The sequence below is a fragment of the Peromyscus californicus genome, unplaced genomic scaffold (genome assembly GCF_007827085.1).
Source record: "Peromyscus californicus insignis strain IS unplaced genomic scaffold, ASM782708v3 Scaffold_9__1_contigs__length_137607984, whole genome shotgun sequence".
NCBI classification, from domain to species: domain Eukaryota; kingdom Metazoa; phylum Chordata; class Mammalia; order Rodentia; family Cricetidae; genus Peromyscus; species Peromyscus californicus.
In genome coordinates this window covers 68,663,439-68,679,822 of record NW_026294617.1, presented here as the reverse complement: position 1 = coordinate 68,679,822, position 16,384 = coordinate 68,663,439, and the positions used below count along the sequence as shown (strand labels likewise).

Here is a 16,384-nt window from a genome sequence, read left to right as displayed (position 1 = left end):
GCCAAGCTAGATGAGGGTGAGAGTAACTTTGAGATGTTTGTTTCTGACAGAACAATAATTATTTTAGATATAACATGACAATTATTATTATTATTATTATTATTATTATTATTATTATTATTATTATTATTTTGGTTTTTCGAGACAGGGTTTCTCTGTGTAGCTTTGCGCCTTTCCTGGCACTCACTCTGTAGGCCAGGCTGGCCTTGAACTCGCAGAGATCCACCTGCCTCTGCCTCCCGAGTGCTGGGATTAAAGGCATGCGCCACGACAATTATTTTTTACATATACCCCTTTTTCAGCTTTTTTAGTTTATGTTGTTTGCTTAAACATTAATTATTTTAGTTAATACACCTGTGACTGTTGGGGGCTGGGGTAGAGGGCCTAGAACTGTCTATGTAAACAGAAAGCAGAGTCAGGACAAGATGGTGTTGTCTTCCTAACTTCAAAATAAATAAAAATGTATAAAAACAAAGGTAGCAAGACACAAAAGAACTTCTGGGGGAAATCCAGCAGTGGGCTAGGTTACAAGGAAGGTCGTGTGCGCTGCAACCGCTCAGTGTCAAGAGAATACAACACAGTGCAGACTCCAGTTGGAGAGACGGCTCAGAGGATAGGAGCACTGGCTGCTCTTCCAGAGGTCCTGAGTTCAATTCCCAGCAACCACATGGAGGCTTACAACCATCTGTAATGAGATCTGGCGCCCTCTTCTGGCCTGCAGTCATACATGCAGGCAGAACATTGTATACATAATAGGTAGTAAATCTTTAGAAAAAGCATAATGTAGACTCATATTACTCTTATTGGTTAATAATAATGCTGTTTAGCCTATAGAAAGGTAGGATAAAGTTAGATGGGACAATCAAACTGGGTACTTGGAGGAAAAAGGGCAGAGTTGGGAGAGACTCGAGCGAGCCACCCAAGAAGCAAGATGCCAAAGGACCAGTAAAGCCACAGGCCCTGTGGCAATACATAGATTAATAGACATGGGTTAATTTAAAAGTGAGAGCTAGTTAATAATAAGCCTGAGCTATTGGCAGAACATTTTGTAATTAACATAAGCTTTTGTGTGTTTATTTAGGACCAGGCGGTCCGGACAAAAATCTCTGCCTCCTTTTACAGTGCTCCTCATGCTGTTCACCAGGAGCCGGCCTGCATGGGGTTCTGTTTCTATGCACCCTCCTCCCTGGAGCTGCTATGAAGATCTCCATGTGCTGTAAACTCAACCCTGAGCTTGCCTGGTGGTTCACTCCTGTACTCTCAGAAGACAGGAGGATTGGCAAGGAGCTTGCAGTGATTTTTTGGGAGAAATTAACAGCAAATACCCCAAAAGTGATAGAATTGATCTTATAAAGAGAGCTGCTTGGATCTTGCCTCGAATTGTATGGGAAAAAGCCATATCTGGAGTTCGTACATTTTATACAGATGCCAACAAACAAGGAAAGGCAGGTTACAAATCAGAAAATTTAAGTAAAGTGGTTCAAAGTCCTTATAATTCAGTTCAAAAATCAGAATTGTATGCTATTCTGTTGGTATTAATGGATTTTTCAGAACCTCTCAACATAGTAACAGACTCTCAGTATGCTGAAAGAGTAGTATTACATATTGAGACTGCAGAATTTATCCCTGATGCTTCAGAATTAACTTCACTATTTATTCAATTACAAGATACAATCAGGAAAAGGAGTCATCCTTTATATATAACTCACATTCGATCCCATACTGGTCTGCCAGGCCCTCTAGCACAAGGCAATGATGAGATTGATAAATTATTGATAGGAAATGTGCTGGAGGTCTCAGAATTTCATAAAAAAACATCATGTCAATAGTAAAGGTTTAAAAAAGGATTTTTCCATAACCTGGCAACAAGCCAAAGAAATAGTAAAGAAATGTCCTACTTGTTCCTTCTATAATCAAACGCCATTACCAGCAGGATGTAACCCAAAGGGTACTCAGAGGAATGAAATCTGGCAGATGGATGTGTTTCACTTTGCAGAATTTGGAAAATTGAAATATGTACACCATACCATCGATACTTATTCAGGATTTCAATGAGCAACTGCTTTGAGTTCTGAAAAAGTTGATTCTGTAATCACTCATTTGCTAGAAGTTATGGCCATCATGGGTATACCTACACAAATCAAAACTGACAATGCTCCATCATATGTCTCTGTTAAAATGAAACAGTTTTTGCTTATTACAATATAAAGCATATTATAGGCATACCACATAATCCTACAGGTCAAGCAGTTATAGAAAGATCAAACAGAACTCTAAAGGATATGCTAAATAAACAAAAAGGGGTAACAAAACCCCCCAGAAATAGACTACATAATGCTCTATTAACTTTGAATTTTTTCAATGCCAATGAGAAAGGAACAACAGCTGCAGAGAGACATTGGATAATAGAAAAAACTACAGAATTAAATCAGCCTATATACTTTAAGGATGTGCTGACCTCAGAATGGAAACCAGGATATGTGTTACGTTGGGGATGAGGTTTTGCTTTTGTTTCTACAGGAGAAGATAAGCTGTGGGTACCATCAAAATTGATAAAGGTTCGATTTGAACGAGAGAGACCTCTTTTTTTTTTTTTTTTTTAGGTTTTCCGAGACAGGGTTTCTCTGTGTAGCTTTGCGCCTTTCCTGGACCTCTCTCTAGGCCAGGCTGGCCTCGAACTCACAAAGATCCGCCTGCCTCTGCCTCCCGAGTGCTGGGATTAAAGGCGTGCGCCACCACCGCCCGGCTGAGAGAGACCTCTTAATTAGAGGAGATAGTTCATCAACTAGCATGAACATCCAATTTAAACTAACTTATACCAGTAACACATGCCTTTTCATTTAATCAGATAATAACTTGCCAAAACGGAACATCCCCAAAATTAGTCTTGCGGAAAGGTTTTTGTTTTTGTCTTTTAGGGGAATGAAGGTTAAGGAATCTGAAGAACACTGGACAAATGAGACAACTGAAGAAAAGGGACAAATCATCTATCCCAGGAAACAGAGTGAAACGGCATATGGGTATATCATCTAAAAAATTTTATAAGTCTTCCTAAATGTTTGTTTCTGCTCTTCTCTAAAGACATTTAACACTATTGGTCTTCTTGTAGTCCCAGTTCAATTAAAATTTAAAGCTGACTTTAGAGTTGGAGAATGGTTCTCTCCTTCTTTAAACTCAAGCATGTTGTTAAAAGGAAAACGCAAACTCCCTGTATCATGCCAGAAGAAAAGAGCCATTTTCTGCTATGGGACAGGAGAAAAACCAAATTAATTAAGGGACTATTCTATTATTAATCTCAACTCTTTGATTTTATTCTGATTCTTTAAACTTTTTTTTTTTTTGTTTTTGTTTTGGTTTTTCGAGACAGGGTTTCTCTGTGTAGCTTTGCGCCTTTCCTGGAACTTGCTTTGGAGACCAGGCTGGCCTCGAACTCACAGTGATCCGCCTGCCTCTGCCTCCCGAGTGCTGGGATTAAAGGTGTGCGCCACCACTGCCCGGCTCTTTAAACTTTTCTTAAAGTATGAATTTTATATCAAAATTTACAAGATTAATATATATAGATATATATATATAGATATATACATTTTAGACTTTGTTAAGATATGAATGGTCATATAGAGTACTAACTAATTCTGAAAGAAAAAAGGCTTCAATTAGCTGCATATATATGTCTTTGTGTTCGAGTCTCTTATCAGTTTTCTGCAGGAAATCATGGCCAGGCCTAACATCAACTGAAGTCTCCAGGAAGAAGATGGGGCCCCACAACAACAACAATTCCACATGGACAATAATATCATAAAGCTGACAAATATCATCTACAGATCAGCTTTGAACTACAAAGTGCTCAGAGCCCATCTCTGAGTAATGAGAAAGTATAAAGCTTATCTGAAGTCCTGGCTGCAGTAGTACATGAAGGTGGACCATCTCAGTTAACCACCTCGGAATTATCCTCAGCGGTTTGTCGTCCAAAGTCGATCTTTGCATGGTATTTATCAGCTTAGTGGAGTTACCACAATCCAGGTAGAATTGTCGTGGATTTTGGAGACTTCGGAGATCGATGTTAGGAATGTTTATCGTTCACTGCAGAAAACTTAAACATATTAAATGTCATAAGCTGTAAAACTTAGGGAGGTTAAAGGACCATGATCATCTGGGATATCCAGGCTTAATTTCTAAATATCTGTTTCAGACTCAAGCCTGAAATCACATACAGGAATCTACATGAAGCCTAAGGTTAGGATTAGCACTTTATAATGTCATTAATACCAAAACAGAAATTTTAAATTTTGTGATCTTATAAAATTCTACTTCATTCCACAGGAACTATAGTTGTTTCCTGGTGAGGCAGAGACACGGTCCGCTAATGACTTGCATCTGAAGTAAGTGTCTTGTGTTCTCCTTTAAATTCCTCTGTCTGTGTCTGAATATCTCCATTATCTGTTTTAATAAGTTTTTCTAAGGCTTGTAACTTATCAGTCAAAATTGCATTACTTTCTTTAGTAATTATTTGTAGGGCTTGCATATTATCAGTACTAAGCTCTTCTAAGGCTTGTATCTTACAATTATTAAGTTTTTCTAAGGTTTGCATATTATCAGACAATTGTTTATTTATTCATTTATTTATTTAATAGCCTAGTATACCATTTAAAAGTTACCAAGTGTGTTACTGGACTGGACATTGTTAATATATATAATGGAGTTTTTATCTGAATCTGTCAAATGTTAATGGACTAGACATCATTAATGTAATCTTGACTGTGTATATTGTATATACTTACTGGATATAATTTTTCTTGTATTAGTTATAAGCTTTTTTAAATTTCAGGCAAAAAGAGAGGAAATGTGGTATTGTATTCCCCCAAATATTGTGCATGCTAATAAACTTATCTGGGGTCAGAGACAGAGCAGCCACAATATTAAACATAAAGGATAGGCAGTGGTAGCACACGTCTTTAATCCTAGTATTCCAGAGGCAGAAATCCATGTGTTCAAGGATACAGCTAAGCATGGTGACTCACGCCTTTAATCCCAGAAAGCAGCCTTTAATCCCAGGGAGTGATGTAGAAAGCAGAAAGATATATAAGGCGTGAGGACCAGAAACTAAAGGCATTTGGCTGGTTAAGCTTTTAGCTGGTTAAGAATTCAGGCTTTCGAGCAGCAGTTCAGCTGAGAGCCATTGGGATGAGGACACAGAAGCTTCCAGTCTGAGGAAAGAAGACCAGCTGAGAAGTTGGCCAGGTGAGGTTAGCTGTGGCTTGTTCTGTCTCTCGGATCATCCAGTGTTCACCTCAATAACTGGCTTCAGGTTTGATTTTATTAATAAGAACTTTTAAGATTCATGCTACACAAGTGTCTTACCAGTTATGAAGATGATCCTGGGAAGGTTGTGTTGTGAAGGTATTCAGATGTAGTGACAATGTTTGACCACCAGGTAGAGCAGGTGTGGCACCAAGGCAACTCAGGTTCAGCACCCTGGAGCCACATCAGACTCTGCTCCAGCACTTGTCCCCACCTGCCAAAGTTCATACCACGAGGAACCCCAGAGCCCGTCAATGAGCTTGCCACGCTGAGGGCACTGGAGGAGAGTTGTAACAGCATGGATGACTAAAGACTTTGTCCCCCTCACTGTCATAAAAAAATAAAGATTTTATACCTGTGGTCATATTTTATTTGTGCTGACAAATAAAGCTTGTCTGGAGATCAGAGTGTGGAGGAACCACTATTAACCATAGAAGCCAGGCAGTGGTGGCACATACCTTTAATCCCAGCACTTGGGATCTCATGCCTTTGATCCCAGTACTTGGGAGGCACATACCTTTAATCCCAGCACTAGGGAGGTGGAGACAGGATGAGCTGGCTGTGCCGACAGAGGAACAGGAACTCACTATTTTCAGACTCAGGAATTGGTGAGAAAAGAGGTAGCCGTGGCTTGCTCTTTTGTCTCTCTGATCTTTCAGCATTTACCCCAATATCTGGCTCCAGCTATTTATTATTAAGACCAAGTAGAATTCCCGCGACATCTGGTGTCCACCTTTTGGGGCATGAATTCACCAAAAAGCCCCTTGCCTGTTGTCGAGGTCCTTTCAAGGCCAGCATTAAAGCCCTCTGTCAGGGTTCAAAAACGGTGTTCCAACAAGCGAGGAAAATCTGAGGGATCTGAGGGTGAAGGAATGAATCTGCTCCCACCATATTCACTGCATGTCTCTTTATTCTTCTCGGTGCCACAAAGTTTCCAGTTTATATACACACACAAAGCAAAGGCTATTCCCTGGTAATGGCAAAGTTACAGAGCTAGAGTTTCTCTCAGGATTATAAAGCAAGTAGGTGCTGTCCCAAGTGACACTTTCAGCATTTTTATGGTTGCTGGGGGGCATGGCTAGAAGGGTGTGCTGGCTGTGCTAAGAGGCAGAAAGGCTGATTTAATAGGCTCTAAATTATAAGGACATCAGTGGAAGATACTACATTCCTAGGTGTGCTTAATTAAACATCGGGTAGTGATAGATAAAATGTGAAAGCCAAACAAGTAAGGGCGCGGCGGTCGGCAGTCTTTATCTGCCTCCGGCCGTGGCATCACTGAACAGCATCAGGGTTGCCATGGTGACTGGCATAACTAGGGAAGGAAACCGTGGAGTCTGGTTCATGCCAGCGTTTTCATGCCAGTTAGTGTGGCTAACTCAACGGGACTTCCGTAGATTTACAATTTTCATCTATCACCTAAGCGGTTAGGACAAGGAGGATTTATGGCATATAGTACAAGGTCCGGGGCCTGACGAATTCTGGCCACCCAAACCAAACAAACCAGGGTTTGTCTGTAAATGCCAGAAAAGGGAACTAACTACCTTACTCCTGCACTGGCTAAATAAGCAATGGCTTTCTCTCTTCTCTCTCAGGGTTAGGAAACAGGCAGTAAGTTTCCTAGGCAAATTTCTATATCCAATAAACCAAAGTGAGGATATGTGTAGTGCAGTGGGCCGTAAGAACACATTATAGAGAGTCAGCTGTATATTAAAGATATACCTAGAAAAGTCAAGGAATTTTTGTAGAGAGTGTAAGGATTCTGTCCTTAATTACGTCATCAGCCGGGGACGGCATCCCAGCCTAAAAAGCAGGTGGGCCCTCTATGCGTCCCTCTCTCCCTCTCTTTCCTTTCCTCTCCTTCCTTCCATCTGTCTTCTTCTCTCTCTCTCCCCTTTCCTTTCCTCCTCTCTCTCTCTGTCTCTCTGTCTCTCTCTCTCCCCACCCCCCAATAAAGCTCTAAAAAGGTAACCATGGCTCGTGACTCTCCTCCAGCACTCTCCTCTGTGGTGGCCAGCCAGGAGCATCGTGCCTTTTAACCAACATTGGTGCTGTGACACAGATACACCACCGAGCACCGAGGACCTGCTGTGACTGCTGCTGCCTGCCACCTCCTCCCCCATCCAGCGAGACTTTGAGACCTCGAGCGCGCACGCATCCCTCGCCTCTGCTGGACCCCCACACAGCTACCACTACTGATACCGCCATGATTCTTCGCCACAGTGAGTCCGCCGTTCTCGCGGCTGTAGTCTGAGCTATATTCTCTGCGACAGACACCCCGGGGGTTGTCCTCGGGCTGTGCTGACAATGGCAGACACATTTTCGCTCCTGATGAGGGTGTCAATGCTGTCTCAGGTCCAATGGTGGACCATCTGCAGTGCCCCCGCAGCCCTTCCCATCCCTTGATGAAGATGGCAAACTTGAGCTGATTCTTAGATCTCTCTTCACTCTCGGGGATGCCCGAGATTGGAGTCCCGGTTTGTTATTTTAATTTTTTTTTCTCTCAGCTACAGCCATGAGACAAAGGGGCGGATACGATACATTTACCACCTACATTGGCAGATGGGGCGGACACCAGTAAACCTGGCCACATAACAGCGTAAACCTGGCCGCATAACAGCATCGCGGGAAATTCTGCCAGCGAACAGGCAAATAAGAGTTACTTTATCCCCAAGCTTTTTACTAAAGTTCTAACTAAACCCTTCTCCTTCCCCACTTCTGCGTCTGCCATGTGCAACCTTTTCTGTCTGACTTCCCCCGGCAGTGGGCAGGCTCAAATGGACAGGCTTGGATGGTTTCTACGACTTGCCCTAACTCACCTTAACTCCACTCACTCATTCTCATGTGCATACAGACAGGGCCCTGAGCTTTGCCTTGTCCCTAATTCCAAAAAATAAATTCTCATGCACCACAAGCTTTTCTTTCTTTTTTTTTTTTTTCGAGACAGGGTTTCTCTGTGTAGCTTTGCGCCTTTTCCTGGAACTCGCTTGGTAGTCCAGGCTGCGGTGGTCCTACCTCTCCAAACCAGAGCTACCCCTGTGTTAAAGTCTTTATATAGAGTTCCTGTCCTGCCTTCTCATTGGTTGTAAACCCAACCACATGACCGCCTCCTCACGGCCTGTCTGTATAGACCTCCAGCTTTTCCATGATTGGCATTGAGATTAAAGGCATGTGTATCCAATAATGGCTGTATCCCTGAACACACAGAGACTTACCCAGCTCTGCCTACCAAGTGCTGGGATTACAAGTGTATGCCAACACTGCCCTGCTTTCCTATGGCTTGCTAATAGCTCTGACCCCCGGGCAACTTTATTTATTAACATACAAATAACATTTTAATACAAATAAAATATCACCATATTTCCCCTTTTCTATTTTAATAAAAAGGAAAAAAAAGAAAAAGCTTATAACTAATATAAGAAAAACTATATACAAAAGTACAATAACTATATACAATATATACAAGTAATAAATACCTAAACAATGTCTAGTTCATTTGTATTTGACAAATTCAGAGAAAATAATTCCATTATCTATCCTATTGTATCTAATTCACTTTCTATCCTAATTAATCTTCAACTATAACTAACTAATCTTCAACTCCCTCAGAGACCCAAGAAAGAAATAATATTAGCTAACAAAAAAATAAAAACAGGAAGTATATGCAAGCAACATACAAATAACATTTTAATACAAATAAAATATCACCATACACAACACCTGTCTACCTCAGAAGACTACCCCAAGAGCCAACCGACCTCCAATTGTCAGCTGGAAGCAGTTTTTGAGAGGAACGACGCTCCTATTCCATCTACCTGCTTTTTTATAATAAGTGAAAGTCTGGCATGTAAGGATTCTGTCCTTGATTACATCATCAGCCTGGGACGGAGTCTCAGCCTAAAAAGCAGGTGGGCCCTCTGTGCGTCCCTCTTTCCTTCCTGCTCCTTCCTTCTGTCTGTCTTCTTCTCTCTCTCTCTCTCTCCCCCACTTCCCTTTCCTCTCTCCCTCTCTCTCCCCCCCTTCCCTTTCCTCTCTCCCTCTCTCTCCTGCGCGGCCAGCCATGAGCACCACGCCGTTTATCAAGGAATATTTGTGGTATTCAGTTTTTTTTCTTCTTTTTTTGTTTTTCGAGACAAGGGTTTCTCTGTGTAGCTTTGGTGCCTTTCCAGGAACTCACTCTAGCCCAGGCTGGCCTCACACTCACAGAGATACACCTGCCTCTGCCTCCTGCATGCTGGGATTAAAGATGTGCGCCACCACTGCCTAGCGGTATTCAGTTTTTAATATATCAGCTGTCTTCTGCTATGAAATTCTCGTGTGCTCCTATACTACTAGGCCATATGGCAGACAGTTAAGCTTCTCAGATGTACTGCTGATCCATTAGGTAACACCCCTGCAGGGCCTAGGAGACAGGTGGGCTACAGACGCATAGCTTTGTTTCTTGTGCAAATGAAGCTCAGAACTTCCTTCCCCAGACAGGGAAAAGGGCATTCCAGAGCAAATGACTCAGAACAAAGGAGTTTTTGCATATCCAGTTAGAATGAAGGATGGGGCAAGATTCCTGGTCTGGGCAGAGCTGTGTGAGGAGGAGAGAAGGAGTTTCTGTACATGGTAAGACAGAGTTGTGTGGCTGGAGAGAAAGGAACAAGGTAGATCTTTTGTAGAGTGTGGCTCAGGCTGAGGAGTGAGGAGCAAGGAAAAGTTTTTTGTCGATTGTAGATGAATCAGGTCAGAAGAGGAGAAGAGGGAGGAAAGATGGAGGATGTAGGAACTGAAGACGAAGAAGAGATCGAAAGCATAGCTTACTAAAACTGTGAGGAGACAGAAAAAGAAGGGACAGAGAGGAGCTGAATGTGAGGACAGAACTGAAGCTGTGTAGATAGAATTTTGTCTTAGAGAAACAAGTAAACGGACAAAAAAGCTTGGTGTACATAGATTCTTTTCCTGACTCACCGTTCGTAGCTTCTCTTCTGGGCCCCTGGGAAGAATATTAAGGCTGATCCTTAATAATATTTGAGATTGTAGGGGATTAATAGCTTTTTAGGGTTAGAGCTGGGGGCCAGCTGAGGTTATAACTTTCCCAAGTCAGTTGCTTGAGCATTTAGGGCACTCACTCTTGTAATCAGGAAGGACCAGGAATCAAAGGAGCTTGGACGTCCCTTTATCTCCAAAGGTCCCAAATGTGATCTATTTGAAAGACTCCATTCCTGACCACATCTTGCCAAATGGGAGAAAATTGCAGGGATCTGTCTTCTAATGTTTGTCTTGGGGAACGGAGTGGAGATCAGGCTGTGGGAACTGAGGTTATTGGCTATGTGACTAAATTCTCTCACTGGAGGTCCCTCAGAGTGGGGAGAAGTCACCCAATATACCAGCACATGGGAGAAATTGTGCCCTGTAATTTATACACTGCTGGATCTTTTTTGGGACAAGTGAAAGATTTAGAACAAGCCCCCACGGTCAGGCATGTCTGCATATGTCTGGCGGACACTTCCACCTAGCTAGGTCCAGGTCCAGATAGCCATTTCCGGGTCAGGGCATCTCGCGTGACCAAGATCCATGTCCCACTAGCCACGTAAGCGCGCAACGTGGCCATGTGATCTACGCGCTTGCATGTAGTAGTGACGCTGATCTGTCCACGCCCAGCCTTTAAAATCAGGCGCCATGTTCCTGGTTCCTTCCTTCTTCTTCTCCACACACGTGTTTCCCGCAGGCCTGTTCACTCTCTGTCCCTTTAATAAAACTCTTGTTAGCAGATTCTGTCGTGTTTCGTGGCATTTCCTTGCAGGGTAAGCACACAGCGCAGCCAAAAAACAAACGAGTCCCCCTCAAAGAGGGGAGAGCTTATGGTCTCTCAAGAGATTCACTGTAAGAACAGCCATAATACAAAAGGCAATACTCCCTGCGTCTTGTGACTGGGTGTCTTCTGTCAGAATGCATCAGTTCTGGTGGGTTGACCTTCTGCTTTATCAGCTGAAATCTCACTTGTATAACCTTGCAGACTGCAGCACCCTGTGGCTTTGCAGACACCTGTGGCCGGAGTCACTATAGGCTGGCTAATGTTTTCCTTTCTTTTCCTCAAGCCTCTGAGCAAGTTGGGATTTTTCTGTTGCAGCCTATCTGCAGCAAATTCTATAGGCTTTGGGCTCCAAAAACTGCAGAAGTTAGCTGTTTTTGTACATTCCCCTGTGCCGACAGCTGGCTCTTTGGTTTCTTCTCTCTCGTTGTCTTGTGGCTTTCCGTAGACCTCCGCCTCTGGCTGCAGCCATACTAGGTGGCTGCTTTGAAAACAATTTGGGCTTCTACTGTTCTACTCAGAGCATTCAGTCTCATGTCTTCACCGACATCTGAATCACCATCATTGGCAGATTTAGTGAGACAATTAGGAATTCTTAAAGGGAGAAATTAGTCAAAAGAGAGTTTTTTTTCCCCACATTAAAAAATGGAAAACACTATTATAATGGTGGGAGTTAGGTTTCTGTATGATAATACATTGGATGATTTAAATATGGAACAATTAAATGAGGAGATAATTAATTTAGATGGGACTTATGTAATATAAATGGTTTTATAATTTTTGCTTTATTACTAAAAAAGTTGGTTAATGTGACTACTAAGATACAAGTTTTAGAAAAATTTATTAAAACAGATCATAGAAATATTCAGACCCAGACAGAGGAATCTAAAAGAGAACCAATCTCAGCATTACATCATAAGGTTAGAGAGGAACAGCCTAAGGCTTTCAAAAAACCAACTTTAATTTGTCCAGTCATCTTACAGGAATTGCCAAATGATAGATATCCTCAAGACTGTGTACAAGCTGAATGAATTCCAGTGGACATGTTAGATTTAAGGAGATTCAAGGAAATTATTGTCTCATATGACATGCATTCACCTTTTGTGAAGCAGATGTTAAACTCGTGGTCAACTTGTAATAGAATTATCCCTCAAAACTGGAGAGACTTGGTTACAGCAGTCTTGGAGTCCTCAATTACAGTGGGGGACCAGATGAAAGATGAGGCTAAGATCATTGAACAACAAAGTAGGGTTAGAAATATGGAAATCTTCCAAGACCACCTTCTTGGAGAGGAAGATTATGCTAATGTAGAAAGGCAATCTCTATATGATGACCACACTCTGGCTTTATACCATGTAGCAGCCTTGAATGCTTGGGACAGAATTGAAGAAGTAAGAAAGAAAATTGAGTCATATACTAAAGTTATACAGGGCTCAAAAGAAACTTTCAATGATTTCTTACAAAGATTGACTTCAGTGAATAGAATGATACCAAATTTAGAAGCTAGACAAATAATAATTGAATCTCTGGCTTTTGAAAATACTAATACACAATGCAAAAGGGTAATTAGACCATGGACCTGAGATATAGTCAATATTGAGTCTCATAACCTAGTTGATGCTTAAATAGGAGAGGTAATCTCCAGAGGTTTGAAGAAAAATCAAAATGTCAAATGTTTCAATTGTGGTAAACAAGATCTCCTAAAAAGGGATTGTAAACAAGGAATTCCTAGAAATGATGTTTTTTCTAAGACTAATCAACAGAATGCCCCTCCCTTCTGGATTATGCAGAAGCTGTGGCAAAGGCAGGCATTGACCTAAGGAATGTAAGGGACAGACAAGATAACTCTGCCATCAGGAAATGCCTTGGGGGGCTTTTTGCAGGCCCCCATGTCAAATTCGGATCAGTTGTTTCCTGTGATTGTGGAGGAAACACCTTCACAGAACAATTAAAGAAACTAATGCCTATTGTAAGAAACCAGACTGCTCTGGATGATAGAACAGCAATAGAAGAGAGAACAAAAAATTCAGGAGAAACTGTGAAGTGAATACTTTGACCAACTTCTATAAATGAACACAGACCAAAATTAAAAATATGAATAAATGATGTTGTCATTGAAGGTCTTGTAGACACAGGTGCGGATGTAATAATAATTGCACCAGCATTTTGGCATCCAAATTGGCCTCTTTAGGAGGTAAAATGTTCAGCTTTTAGGGACTGGAACATTATCTCAAATGAAACAGAGTGCAAGATAGGTCAAATGTATAGGGTCACAAGGATAAGGAATAAAATTAAAGCCATGTGTGGCTAACATACCCATGAATTTATAGGGACATGATTTGTTATAGCAATGGAATACCCAGATTAATATTCTTCCAATCTCAGAAACAAACTATAAACTAACATATGTTTCTAGGAAAAATATTAGAAGGTATTATAAAGAACAGTCACTAACCATTACGGTTGTACAAGAACGGGGTACAACAGCTGCTGATCTATCTTTCAAAGCCACCAATAGCTCTACCTTAAAAATGGCTAACAGATGAGCCTGTATGGGTTCAGCAATGGCCTTTAACAACAGAGAAACAGCAGGCCTTAGAACAGTTGGTACAAGAACAGTTAAATGCTCAGCATATTGAAGATTCAACTAGCCCTTGGAATTTTCCTGTATTTGTTATTAAAAAGACATCTGATAAAATGGAGAATGGTAACAGATCTAAGAGCTCTTAACAAGGTAATTCAGCCAGTGGGCTCTCTATAGTTTAGAATTCCTTTGCCTTCTCTATTACCTAAAAGATGGCCTTTTAAAGTTATTGATTTAAAAGACTGTTTTTTCTCAATAACCTTACAAGAAAAAGATAGAGCAAAATTTGACTTCATGGTGCCTACTTATAATAATTCTCAGCCTTTTAAAAGATATCACTGAAAGGTTCTCCCACAGGGAATGTTAAATAGCCCCACTCTGTGCCAATATTTTGTATGACAGTTGTTGGAAGTAATATGTAAGCAGTTTCCTCAATCTATAGTATATCATTACATGGATAACATCTTACTAGCAGATTCAAATGTAGATACTTTAGAAAAAAATGTTTGAAGAAGTAAAAAACATTTTTGCCTTGTTGGGAATTACAAATTTCTCCTGAAAAAATACAAAGAGAAGATTCTATTAATTATTTATAATATAAAATAGTTCTACAAAAATTAGACCAGAAAAGGTACAAATTAGGAGAGATCAATTAGGAACTTTTTTTTGGCTTTTCAAGACAGGGTTTCTCTGTGTAGCTTTGGAGCCTGTCCTGGAACTCACTTTGTAGACAACCTGGCCTCAAACTCACTGAGATCCACCTGCCTCTGCCTCCTAAGTGCTGGGATTAAAGGCCTGTGCCACCACTGCCTGGCTCAATTAGGGACTCTTAATGACTTTCAAAGATTGTTAGGAGACATTTCCAATCTGCAGCCCACTATTGGGGTTAAAAATGATGAGCTGAGTAATTTGTTCAAAACTTTAGAGGGTGACAAGGACTTAAATTGTTCAATACAATTATCGGCTGAAGCTGAGACAGAATTGGCTTTGGTGGAAAAGAAATTACAGGATGCAAACGAGGATCAATTGGATCCGAAGCTTGATTGCATTCTGGTTATTTTACCCTCTAAGCATTCACCTGTAGGAATTTTAATTCAGAGGGAAGATATCATATTGGAATGCATATTTCTACCAAATAAACAGAGTAAGAAATTAAAAACAAGTGTGGAAATGATTTCTGATTTGATTTTAAAAGGAAAATTGAGACTTTGTTAATTAGCAGGAATAGACCCAGCAAAAATTGAACCTTTAACTAATGATGAAATTGACAAGTTATGGGCAGAAAGTGAACCTTGGCAAAGAGCTTGTAGTAATTTTTTGGGAGAGATTAACAACAAATATTCCAAAAGCAATAGAATTCAATTTACAAAGAGAACTAACTAGATCCTGCCTCACATTATATGGGAATCACCAATATCTGGAACCCCTACATTTTATGCTCGTGCAATCAAATCAGGAAAGGCAGGTTACAAATCTGGGATTAAAGGCAAGTTAAAATTTAAGTAAGGTGGATCAAAGTCCTTATAATTCTGCCCCAAAGTCAGAATTATGTCTTTCTGTTGGTATTAATGGATTTTACGGAACCTCTTAACATAGTTACTGACTCTCAGTATGCAGAAAGAGTTGCTTTACACATTGAAACTGCTGAATTTATCCCCGATGAGTCAGAATTAACTTCATTATTTATTCAGATATAAGAAATAATCAGGAATAGGAATCATCCCTTATATATAAAACATACATCTGATCCTCTACGCATCTGACTGATCCTCTAGCACAAGGTAATGATGAAATTGATCAGTTATTGATAGAAAATGTGTTGGAGGCCTCAGAATTTCATAAAAAACATCATGTCAATAGTAAGGGTTTGAAAAAGGATTTTTCTATAACCTGCCAACAAGCCAAGGAAATTATAAGGAAATGTCCTAATTGTTCTTTATACAACCAAACTCTACTACCTGCAGGAAGTAACCCAAAGGTTACTCAAAGAATGAAATCTGGCAGATGGATGTGTTCATTATACAGAACTGGAAAATTAAAATATGTACACCACACCATTGATACCTATTCAGGATTTCAATGGACAACTGCTCTGAGTTCTGAAAAAGCTGATTCTGTAATCACATGTTTCCTAGAAGTTATGGCCATCGTGGGAATACCTGTACAAATTAAGACTGACGATGCTCCAGCATATATCTCTGGTAAAATAAACAGTTTTTTAGTAATTACAATATAAAGCATATTACATGTATACCACACAATCCTCCAGGCCAAGCAGTCATAGAAAGATCAAATTGAACTCTAAAGGATATGCTAAATAAACAGAAAGGAGACACTGGATAATAGAAAAAACTACAGAATTAAATCAACCTGTATACTTTAAAGATGTGCTGCCCTCTGACTGGAAACCAGGATATGTGTTACGTTGGAAACAAGGTTTTGCTTTTGTTTCCACAGGAGAAGAAAAGCTGTGGATAAAACCAAAATTGATAAAGGTCTAATTTGAACAACCAGCATGACCATCCAATTTAAACTAACTTATATGACTAAGAAATGCTTTTCATTTGCTCAAATATAACTTGTCAAAAGGGACACTCCTCAAAGTTAGGGTTGGGGAAGGGTTTTGTTTTTGTCTTTCAGGAGAATGAAGGCTAAGGAATCTGAAGAACATTGGACAAATGAGACATCTGAAGAAAAAGGACAAATCA

At 40.5% G+C, this 16,384-nt stretch overlaps 1 long non-coding RNA gene across 1 annotated transcript; it reads left to right on the top strand.

The window, feature by feature from the left end:
* The first annotated feature begins 7,122 nt into the window (after positions 1–7,122).
* Positions 7,123–14,267, top strand: LOC128106229 (uncharacterized). The gene is made up of 2 exons (XR_008216630.1): positions 7,123–7,517; positions 7,803–14,267. It is a non-coding gene; the product is annotated as an uncharacterized LOC128106229 (long non-coding RNA).
* Positions 14,268–16,384: the final 2,117 nt, after the last annotated feature.